The sequence below is a fragment of the Protomyctophum parallelum genome (genome assembly GCF_964188405.1).
Source record: "Protomyctophum parallelum genome assembly, chromosome: 12".
Taxonomy (NCBI): Eukaryota; Metazoa; Chordata; class Actinopteri; order Myctophiformes; family Myctophidae; genus Protomyctophum; species Protomyctophum parallelum.
The window spans coordinates 50,167,562-50,179,771 of NC_139712.1; positions in this window are offsets into that span (position 1 = coordinate 50,167,562).

Here is a 12,210-nt window from a genome sequence, read left to right on the forward strand (position 1 = left end):
CTTCGATTTTTCAAAAATAGCAGACCTACCTACTTGTAGATCTGCTATTTTTCAATAGCTAAAGAATAACATGATGCCAACACCAAAATGGGTGCCCGGTCAGAATGGGTTAAGAAATATTTTGTCTGTGTGGGTCTGTCTGTGTTATTTTATACTTAATCAATGAAAAGTATTAACGAAAATAATTACTACATTGGATCAATTAGAACATTCAGTGCCACCTGTAAGGTAACAGTTTTGGACATGCAATTTCTGCCAGACAGCAACAATCAGCAATACAGCAATGTGCATGGTAGTGTATCACATCGGGTGTCTGATATCTGGGTTTTGTAAACGGGTCACAGTGGAAAAGTAATTTCATGCTTTTCTCAAAGTTTTGCCAACTTTATCAGTGGACAGTAATTAGGCATTTAGTTGTTTTTATTGATTTAATGTGGTTACCAATGGTAACGGGCAGCTGGAAGTAACTATACTTAAATATTATGTGTAAGGCGTCTGCTTCAGTTTCAGCAGTAGTTTACATTATATAAGCGGCTCAGAAGCACCTATTTAACAATAAATCCATAAAGTCTCAATACGTAATATCTTTTGAAGGCTTATGGTCACATATAGACATTCCGTCAGGAACACTCACGTCAAAGTAGATGTCATCTTTTATTGCAACAAATAGAATACAGTTAAACTTGGCATTATTAACTCCGCTCTTTAAGATGTTCCCTAAATTTTGCAAATCCCTGCATGGGTAATGGGTACAAGAGCAGGCCCATAGCAGACAGATTAATTAGAGTCATGCAAACTTTAATGCATTTTAACATTAAAGCCATAGAACATTGAATGAGTTTAGATCTATGAAACATTTAATTCCAGTTTACCTTAAAGCCATGCACACATGCATTTCCAATCAACATTCAGTTTAAACGTTTGAGTGACTCTAAACTGTAACGTGGAGGCTGGGGTTCTGAAGGCAAGCCCACTTGGCCATTCAAAGCATGTGTGCTACAAATGTCTATGTCCTGTAAGTAGACTTAGAAATAAAAGTAGACCAAGCATTACAAGTGGCTCTTATTTTTTTTTTTTTTTTTTTAAGATATTTTTTTGCGGCTTACGCCTTTTATTGATTTTTTTTGAAGGGACAGACAGTAGGCTGACAGGAAACGGGAGAGAGATGGGGGGATGACATGCAGTAAAGGCCGTGTCGGGTCCGGGAGTCGAACCCGCGGCACACTGCGACTGGATTACCAGTCCGGTGCCCAGACCGTTACGCTACGGCCTGGGCTAGTGGCTCTTATTTTGAAGAGGAAGCGGAAGTCCGTTTTGTTTGTAGCCAAGACATGTTATGATGCCGGAAAGCACTATAGTATACAAGAACCACAAGCTTTTAGCCAAAGTTCATATATTTACGATATGAACACCATGCATCTGTGACTTAGACAATGTACACACTTTGGAAGTACGTTAAACACGGAACCTCCGCAGCATTAGGTGAGTAGTTCAGTCTCATGCTGGCTCAAGCTGCCTGTATGGTCAAATCATCAACAGCTGCCCAAAAGAAGCATTAACAGGTAGGCTACACTACAGTAGGCCTACTGTCACACTGCCTGCAAGAATGTGATGTTATTAAATTGAAGTTCACTTAGCCTGCTTAAATAGTGTTTGCATTAAACTGTTTGTACTAACTATTTGGCCGCCGTGCCAATTCTTATTTACATTTTAGTTCATTAGTTGAAGACAAGTGGTCCGCTGTGCACGGTGCACTGTGGTGCTGAAGTCTTACTGTAACTGCAGTAGCCGAGGCTTGTAAAACCTGCATTCGCAGGGATGCGTTTGTTTTAAAGTGATGTAAAGTCAAGCTTTGATGGGTTTTTATATTGCACTATAATGTATCGCCATAATATAGCCATAATGTTATCACATCATACAATGTGTGTGGGCAATTCGTGCGCTCTACAGTGTTAAATCAGGAAGCAGTCCACCTGCATTTAACAATGTTCAGTCACCAAAGTGAAAGAGTGTCTTGGGTAATCGCTTCAGGTGTGTGTGGTGACCGACAGTGGTGAACAGGTGATGTCACGGGTCAGGCTGACCATATAAGCAGAGGAGGCGGAGGCAGAGAACTCTTGTGGTATCTTTACTGATGTAGAGTTGTGTGTGTGCTGTACAAAGGAAACAGAAATATACAATATTTGGTATTAATAAACATATCCGATAAACAAAACAATAGCAATTCAATTCATATTCAAGATTGGCAATAATAAATAATAAATAATATTCACAATGAAATCAAACATCATTCATAATCATCAAGTCATGATGCAATTGGTCAAATAATTCATATCATGTAATACTTAAAGTCTTAAAGCATCAAATTAGATTAGTAAGTCAGACTTACTCAAGGTTAAATATGATAAACTATAAGCAGGATAAACATTTCATTATATATTAAATAATCAATAAACCAAAAGTGAATAAACATAACAAATGCACTGCTTATGATTTCAGGTTAGAACAAACAGTTCAAGTCACAGCTCAAACATACTGTATGTGCAGTCCATAATGAAGGGACACTGTCCCTTGACGTGTGTGCTCATTAACTGACCTGAGATCAGATTCACACGAGGTTTCCACTGGACACACACTGGTCTGACGAACCCATTCTGACCTGAGATCAGATTCTAAAAATGTCAGTCGTTTTTTCAAAAAATAGCAGACCTAAAAGCTCATATCGCGCCACTCGGTGGCGCGATATGAGCTTTTAGGTCTGCTATTTTTCAATAGCTAAAGCATAACATGATGCCAACACCAAAATGGGTGCCCGACTGCCCGGTCAGAATGGGTTAACCCCCACTGTACAGGGGAGAACAAACAGTGGCTAAATGATCCAGACTCACGGTGGTCCTTGGACGCACACAGGTTTGGAGGGTTGCAGAAAGGTGCTCTGCCCTCTACTACCCAAACCTTGCAGCTTCAAAGATTTCGCAGAGTTCAACAATAGTGCAAAAGACTGTGTAAAGAAATGGGAAAGTGTCATCTAACCACATGCTTCAAAGACACGAAAAGAAGAAGACGGTACAAGTTACAGTACACACTGCAGGAGCTTCATTAAAGTGTCATTAAACCCTGTTGCTTTAACAGTTCATGTTCAGTTCATGTTCCATTCTATAGAGTACTTTTTCTACCCATAATAAGGAGACCTACTGTATGTAAAGTTGCATAGAAATACATTTCCTTTACTTAGACAGCAGGGTTGAAGCATAGGAGCTGAGGGACTTGGAGAAAGACATCTGTTTTCAGATTCACACATTTCTGTGCTCCATATTACATCACTGATTGAGATGTTTTGTGCATTTGTCTTTGACATGTTTTAGTGTAGCAGAGTGGTTAATTAAGTGTGCTTTAAGCTACTTGGCTCGCATCACAGAATCTAATCTAATCAACTTATTGTTTTGGCGTTGTTGATTTCATCACTTGATTTACCTTTTACACAAGGTCGATACCTGACAGTGACGCAGGTTATTTTCACCAGCTGAATGCTGTTTCTCCTTTAAAAATGACACTCGTTTTTTTTAATATAAATCACACTTTGGTCTACCTCGGCCACCTGCATAGGGCCATATGGATGTCTTAGTTACAGAGCAGTGAGGCAGAAAACCTCCTGAGACAATCTGGGCAGAGGAGAAAAGAAGGAAGGACCCTGAGGAAGAGGAGGAGGAGGAGGAGGAGGAGGAGGTGGTGGTGGTGATGGTGATGGTGAGCTTAAGGAATTCTGATGAAGGAGCTGAGAATAGAGAAGGCTTCAAAGAGGAGAGGAGTGGAGGTGAGAGAAAAGAGGGGGTGATGGTGATGATGATGATGACGACGACAACATGTGTTTTGATGTAAAGTGATTTAATATAGGCTAATATAATATTACAATGGTTGGAAAAGAGTGCCAAGGTCTCAACATTGCATGCAGTTACAGCCATACCTCTATATGAGTTACATGAAGAATACGCAAAGAGAGAATAGTGAAGATATAAAAGGATATGAAATTAAAATACAATTAAAATAAGAAGTTAAAACTGAAAGAGTGCAGAGTGCAGAAGAAATCGTTTAAATAAAATCTCAGTAAAAGTCAGTGGCAGACAGAAAGGTCTTCAGCTTTTGTTTTAAATAACTGAAAGTACCAGACCTGCAGTTTTCTCTTTCTTTGCTTCTTCATGCTTAGTCGTGACTCTGCAGAAAGCGTGCAGTCCTGTGACGGTCTTATGATGACCTGAGAAGTCTGGATGTTTCATTTTGTAGTACAAGATGAGAATTGTTATGCTCTTCAATGCTTTATATAAACCAATTATTTTTTCAAAATCGATTCGTTGACAGACAGGAAGCCAGTGTAAAGATCTGAGAACTATATAGTGTGATGTTGATCCACCTTCTTGGTATTCTAAGAACTCAACAGCAGCTGATCAGATTCCTTTTAGGAAGACCTGCAAATACGCTGTTACAATTATCCAAGTTTACTGAAGTTGAATGTGTTGCAGAGTAAAGAGCTTAGCTCAGCCTGAAGTCCAAAAGCCTAAATAAATATCTCCCCTGGCCAAGAAAGGGTTTCCTCGTAGTCTGGCGGTAGTTGTTTGGTTTACCAAACAGGAGACCTGGGTTTGAATATATATATATATATATTTTTTTTTTTATTCAGCACAGTATAAAAACAACACAGTGAACATATAAATATGAGAAGGTTAAGGTGCTAGGCTGAGGCAAAAAAGCCCAAGGGGCTTATACGAGGCCTCTACCTATATAGATTATAATGAAACATTGTACATGAGATATAGAATATCCAGAAAACATGATTGCAGTATATAAAACATAAACAAAACAAAAACACAACAAGAACATGATTAGAACTTTTTGTTATTTACATGATTAGAGAAAAGAATAGATGATACAAAGAAATATAATTAGGTGATCTGGTCAATTAAGTGGGTCCTCAAACTTATGTTTGAAATGTTTTAATGAAGTAGAATTTGATGAATACATGAACGCATGAACAATCTTTTTGCTGATTTGTAATTTTGTTAATGTGGCTGGATTCAGATCTGAATCCATGACTACACCAAGATTTTCACTAACTTTACTAATGAAGCAGAACACAGAATTTGAATCATTCCTTCCATGGCTCCAGAAATGATTACAGATCTGTCTGTTTAATTGAAGACAACTCTGGCACAGCCAATCGTAGATGCATTCAATCAGTGCTTATATTGGACTGGTGATAAGGGTATGTAAATGTGTGTGTAATCTGTATGGGTAACATAATATATTGTGTTGTGTTGATTGAGAGCAGACTATTAAAGGCCTTTATCGTCCTCAAAAAGGCTCTAAAACGACAATAAATTCTGCTTCTAAATCTAAACAAAATGACATACATCTTCTTCAGCCAGGCATAACTGAGATGTGGTGTTTTTTTTATACTTTAGTCGTTAAGTATAAGTATAACGTTTAAATATGAGTGTGAATAGCAGCTGTAGAGAGCAGTGAAGGACAGGGAAGGAGTGGTGCTGAAGACAACGCTCACACCTCCGGTTGCGATCCAGATGGAGAGCGGAGCCTGCAGCAGGCTGGTGGTATGGAGGCTTGTTCGGGACAACACAGGACACGGCATCTTGGGGTGATAGCAGAACCCCCCCACCGACGCACACGCACACACACACACACACACACGCACGCCCCCCCCCCCACACACACACACACAGTTATTGCCTTTCGTTTCAAGTCACCCCATCCCCAAGCTGTTTAGTGTTTACTGTTTACTGTAGATTTGTTTATAATGACACGTATCACATCAGAAAACCATACTATTTGAAGCGTCTGAAAAGAAACAGGACTGCAAACCGAGCACATCCATTCTGTCTTCATAGTCATACGATGCAGAAATGAATGTTGAAATCTAATCAATGATTTGAATGTCAAGATGGCTCAGTAATTGCTTTGCACCTTTGACGGCTCACTAAGCACTTTCAAACCAATCAACTCAGTCAATCCAGAGTTAAAACGTTACTTATAATTTTCACCCAAACATCTATCCAATCTAAATCGCCACTTAAACCCTCTAGTCTAGACTTAGTAAACTGGACCTGAGTTGGATCAGAATCTGATTTTCTTTTTTGTCACTAGTCATACAGTACAAGTAATGATGTAAATGCAATTTGGGCGATCTACAAGCCCACAACACGTTGTGTTTCCCCCCCCCCCCCAGAGTATGAATGCTGGGGGTTCATGTGGTTAACATCCCCCTCCCTCCCTGCCTCTCTCGCTGATGGAAGAGTGTAATAATACTACTAATGACTCTGAGGTTGTGATTGTTCCTGCCTGGCTGTCATTCATCACGCAGCCAGGGTCCAAGTGTGCTTGGCCACCTGTTCCAGAGGACCGGCTCTCACAATGTCCTTCACAACACTCCGTCTGTCCTCGCATCGGTATTGCGCACGCACGCACGCACACACACACACACACACACACACACACACACACACACACACACACACACACACACACACACACACACACACACACACACACACACACACACACACACACACACACACACACACACACACACACACACCTAGGTCCCAGACATCCAACAGTCGCACGCCTTCACAGCATGTAAAATCATATGACATACGTCGATCCAGCCAGGCTCCACACATACAGAAGCACCACTATATAGATGCAGCTTCGCCTCGGAACTGAACAAAGCGACAGATGTGGCGACTCACAGTCGCGGTCACATTCAGTAACTGAGAATAATTTGATGCATGGCGTCTCAGTGACGTTATTACACCCAGGATGGGGCTCATCTCATGCAGAAGCGCAACCTGGTACACTAGCCCCATTTCCCTGCTTTCCCTGTCCCAGAAACCATGTGCCTCTTTTGCCTCTCGGCCCCTCTGTGTCTGTTAGCTCTGCCTGGGGCCTGACAGGTGCATAAATAACGGTAGCCCCCGGTTAGGGGTCCGGATAAAGACATTATCAATTCACAATCAAGTCACTGCCTTTGACACATTCTTGGCACAGAAGCTGGCCACTGTGGCGAAAAACAGCGGAATAATCTTGGTCAAGAAGTGATTATGCACATGGGTGCATCTCACTTCAGGGGCGCACCTTTCATCTGATATTTTTACACACACATTCTTCTACACGACTACTAGGCTACTACTCAGATGAGATAAATGACTCAACCTATTGGGCACACCGACACCGTTAATGTAGTTGACCAGTGAATGTCTCGACCATAAATGCGACATCAGTGGTCCAGTACTGGCATTGCTTGTCAAATACAATTAAATTCCGCAACAAACAACAAATCAAAAATATTTAGAATATTTCCCTAAAGTTAACCTTGAAGACCCCCAGTGGCGTGCACAGACATTTAGAGGGGCAGGTGCTCAAGTGGAAAAAAAGGGCACCTTGTGCAGCGCATTTTGGGGCGGGAACCCATTTTGGTGCTTTAGCTATTGAAAAATAGCAGATCTACAAGCTCGTAGCGCGCCACCAAGTGGTGCGCTACGAGCTTGTAGGTCTGCTTTCTTTTTTTTTATCGAAGAACCACTGACATAGAAACATAGCTTTAGATTGTGGGGGCCTAAATAATATAGTAGAAGCGTTTTTTTATCAAGATTGGATCAATGTCACCGCATGGTCCACACAGGCACACACTACACATTAGGGAAAAAAATAAAAGTTTTTTATTTATTTATTTTTTAGCACATTGCCAAAAGGGCAGGGGGTACTCTAGCACCCCCTAGTGTCTATCTGTGCACACCACTGAAGACCCCCTTCTTGCAGTTTTTGTTCTCCTTCATATCTCTCCTGCAAGTACTAAATGATGGAGCACGCACTCACTTCCTTACACTTTTCTCTCTATCCTCTATACCTCTCACTCTTCTCTCTATCCTCAGAAGGATACACAACCCAGGATGCACACTCACACAGAAACACACTAAACTCAGATCCGTCTTGAACACATGACTGCAGAGAAACTGCAACGATGTGCGGGATTGTTGGACAGAATCTGGAGGAGTAATATAAAAAAATTGTTTTACAAAAGTCGGCCTCCTGGTGGCGCTATAACAGGTCGTTCTAGAAAATTTGGGGCACGCACACATGCATGGACGGAGTGCAAAACATACTCTCTCCCCATGCCTTCGGCCGGGTGGAGACAATAAGCACAAACACAGTGCTCACGTGCCATTTAGTGATGAATAGCAGAGACCTCTCTTGATAAAAAGCAATATTGATAATAAATAAATAAAAACACCTGGGGTGTCCACTATCTATCTGTAGGGAAGGCCGTTCAAAGATTCTAGGCCTAAAATCTGGGCGAGAGGAGCCATCGATCAATCCACAGCTCTCTTTTAGAGTGCTATTACAGTATATCCGAGAGAGGCATCCATAACTATGACATGTTGCTCTGGTTAATGTGCAAAGTACAACAAACAGCCACAGGCTAAGAAGAGAGTCAAGAGTCTCACAGTGAAGCTCTCTGCCTTTTGAGTTACAAAATAAACACAGACGTTTCTTTTACATTGGGAATACAACCATCACTGACGGTGAAGTGTTTATCACTGGCAGCAGTGGCCAGGCCAGGGTCAGGGTCTGAAGATGAGATGGAGGTGAGTCAGAAATCACACAAATTCACTCAGCAGCAGCATTCCCCACAGACAGAGACTGTATGTCAAATATAAACTCAACAATACCATGACAGTGGACTGTGAGGTGGGTTTTTATTCATTCATTATTTTCAGGACAAAATCTTTTACTCCGTGGCACTTTAATGGAGGGAAAAAAAAACATTCGTCCCTCAACTGAAATAAGCATCAGAAAATAATAAAATATGCATATTCTTGCATGCACTTTGTTTTTGTATTTGTAATCTTGATTACAGATATAATATGAGGCACCCAGACCTGTACAGAAGAAATATTATTATTAAAATAACTGAGTATAAAACTAACTTTCAGCATTTTACTTGGAATTGGAATATGGTGGTTGAGATAAACGTAGCTGAGTGGGTGGGATGGAGAGGTCTTGTATTGTCTTGTAATCACAAGGTCACCCGTTCACACTATAGTCCTATGTGTCGAATTGTCTCTGCCACTTACATCAGATCAGCTTTGTTGTCATCAGAAATGGACGTCACTATATGTCATGAGTCATGTCCCACTTCTCTGAACAATATTTAATCGCTGGCTCGTTTCCTGGCATTCTCGATGGGACGCAAGGACAGTGATGGAGAGACGAGGATGTAATTGATCTGTCCGATTTTTTAACATCCTCATGACTGGTGAATTCCAAACGTTTTTGGCCCACAATAACCTACCTGACCTGGTGGAGACATGTGCTCCGAGGATCACTTCTTCTAGTTGAAGGACCAAGCAGTCCTGAAAGGACTTCCTTTATTGTTAAAGGACCAAGCAGTCCTGAAAGGACTTGGTCATTGGCCATTGGCCAAAGGGTAGCGCTATAGCACTCAATTGAAAATGCAAACTTTGACCCCATATAGCTCATGAACCGTTTGACCGTCGGCAATAAATATTTGATACACATTTGCGTCTCCTCATGCCGAACAAGTATCGTGCTCTTACTTTTGACCTCTGACCTCTAGATCACCCGCCATTTTGAATGATAGGAAAATCAATTAAAATGCATCTCCGAAATGTTCTACACGTGAACTTTGGACCGATACGGACATGGGAAAGTATAGTACGTTTGTTTATGTAAAACAATATAAGGTTTTATGAGCCAATGAAAATTGCCGTTTTGTGAAAATTCTTCTTTATTTTGTTCTGTTGCAGTGCTGTGGCTTTGCTGGTCTAAAGTACCTCACCTGTCAATCAGCTGAGGGCTCTGGCTGCCACACCCTGTGTCAGCTGTTCATGATTAGTGGCAGACTATATAAGCAGCTCATTGTCTCCCAAACACCCAAACTGAACAGTTGTGTTCCCTTTTAGTTTGCATCCTTTTGGCGTTTGTTTTTGGTTAGTTTAGTTTCTTATTTTGCTTTGGTAGTTTATGGGGAGTCTGGGGACTCCGACATGCACATAGTCCCCATATAGCGCATATAGCTCCCCAAGGCTTATTAGTTTACCAGCCCATATTTTTGTTTGTTTGTTTAGGATGCTTAGTTAGGTCTTTAGGTTTATCTTTATTATTGATTTCGGCATTTGTTAATTAATTTAGCCCTTCATTCTTTCAGTGATTCAGTATTCTTGTTGTGGTGTATATTCATTCAGTCATTCATTCTAGCACATCATTCCTTCATTCCTTTAGGCATTCAGTCATTTTGTCATTCATTCATTCTGTGGTTTTGGGTGTCCCATCAGTCCCTGTTTTGCAATGCCGGATTTTAAATACATTTGTAATATTTTTGTAAACTTTTGATCTGACTTCGTGTCGTTTTATTATGTTATGCGAGCCGACCCAGAACTCTGAACCTCCGCCTTCCCCCCACAAATGTGGTAATCTGGTTCTCCAAATTGGAGAAAGACTGATTTCCCTTTTGAACTAAACTGGGACTTTTCAAGTCAACAACTTAAAGTGGCCCCCATTTGCTTGTTGTTTTTCATGAATGTTCAAAGCTGTTTCTTTTCTGTGAAGTTTAATAATAACTTTTCAGTTAACCTTTAATCCTTGTTTCCGACACATTTCATTGGTCACTCATTGTGCTCCTCGTCCGAATCTGGTACATTTTCTCGTTTATACGCAGTCAATTCATTTATCTTTATACCCACCTTTATCATTAGTTATCTTTGCGCAACTTGCTACAAAAACACTGAATGATTTTGCTGTTAATAATGGAAGAACTGATTGTTTCCAGTTAGCTCGGTAGGTAGAGCTCTTGCCTTTGCAACACACAGTCATGGGTTCAAATCTGGGCACCGCCAACTCAGTGTCTTCAATAACCCTGTCACGATTCCATGGTCTTTTTCTCAAGTTTAGTCTTCTATGTTTCTATGGCTTACTGTGCATTTAATACTCTTATTGCTTTTATATTGCCTTCCTGCTTGGTCCTGCCTTATCGCTGGATTCTTTTCCTAGTTTATATTGGATTTGAATTACAAGGCTGAGTGATTTGTCTAGTGAATGTGTCTACGTCCCTCGCTTTCTATCACTTAAAGCTTCTTTCTATCACTTAAAGGACAACTTTAGTTTTTTTCAATCAAGGTTCATGTTTTAGGTTATTAGAGAAACTAAAAGATGAGTGTTCTTTTTTTTCCATTTGCTGCTTTCTTTCGTTTTAGGGATTTTAGCTGTTTTGTACAGGGGGGGCGGGGCATTCGAGCATGGGGCTAAATATGTATTTTTTTACAAAATATTATGGAGATTTATTTTTTTATTATTTACTATAGTCCTAATAAAATAAATCACAGGATCTACTGAATGTGAAGGTAGCCTACTGGGGGGAAGCCACACTGTGTCATAGGCTCAATGTCAGTTTGACACATTCAGTAGATCTCGTGATGTTTTGTGGCCAGATGAAATTTCCAGGGGTTTATTAGGACTATAGTAAATAATTAAAAAAGAAATCGCTATAAAATGTTGTAAAAAAATACATATTTAGCCCCATGCTCGAATGCCCCCGCCCCCTGTCAAAAACAGCTAAAATCCCTAAAATGAAAGAAAGCAGCAAATGGAAAAAAAATAACACTCATCTTTTACTTTCTCTCATAACAACCTAAAACATGAACCTTGGTTGAAAAAAACTAAAGTTGTCCTTTAAAGCTTCTACCTACACTTCTTTACCCACAACATCTTCCAGCTGAAAATGTGAATCCTATAAAATAAAACCTAGGAAAACAAAATAAGCTGCACTGGCCTGACACACAGCCCATCTCAATTCTCAATCCCTCTGGGATGGTGTTAAACGGTATCTAGCACTCACTCTATTTCGCGCTCTGAAATCCTTTGTTGTTGAGGGGCAAAGCCCAGGCTTTCTCTCTGACGATCTTGGAATGATCTTTCTCCTCCGGAGCAAAGACAAACCCTCCGAACTTAAACCTGTGTTTTGGAAAAACTTTGCGTGGAGCCATGGAAGCCCCTGTGGATGGGAATGTATCCTGGTTTTTGTAAGCTATAGTGACACAGCTCTGTTACACATACCCATTCATTTTATTTATTTGAATTATTTCTGTACATTTACTTGATTTATGTTTTGTTTCATGTTTGCTT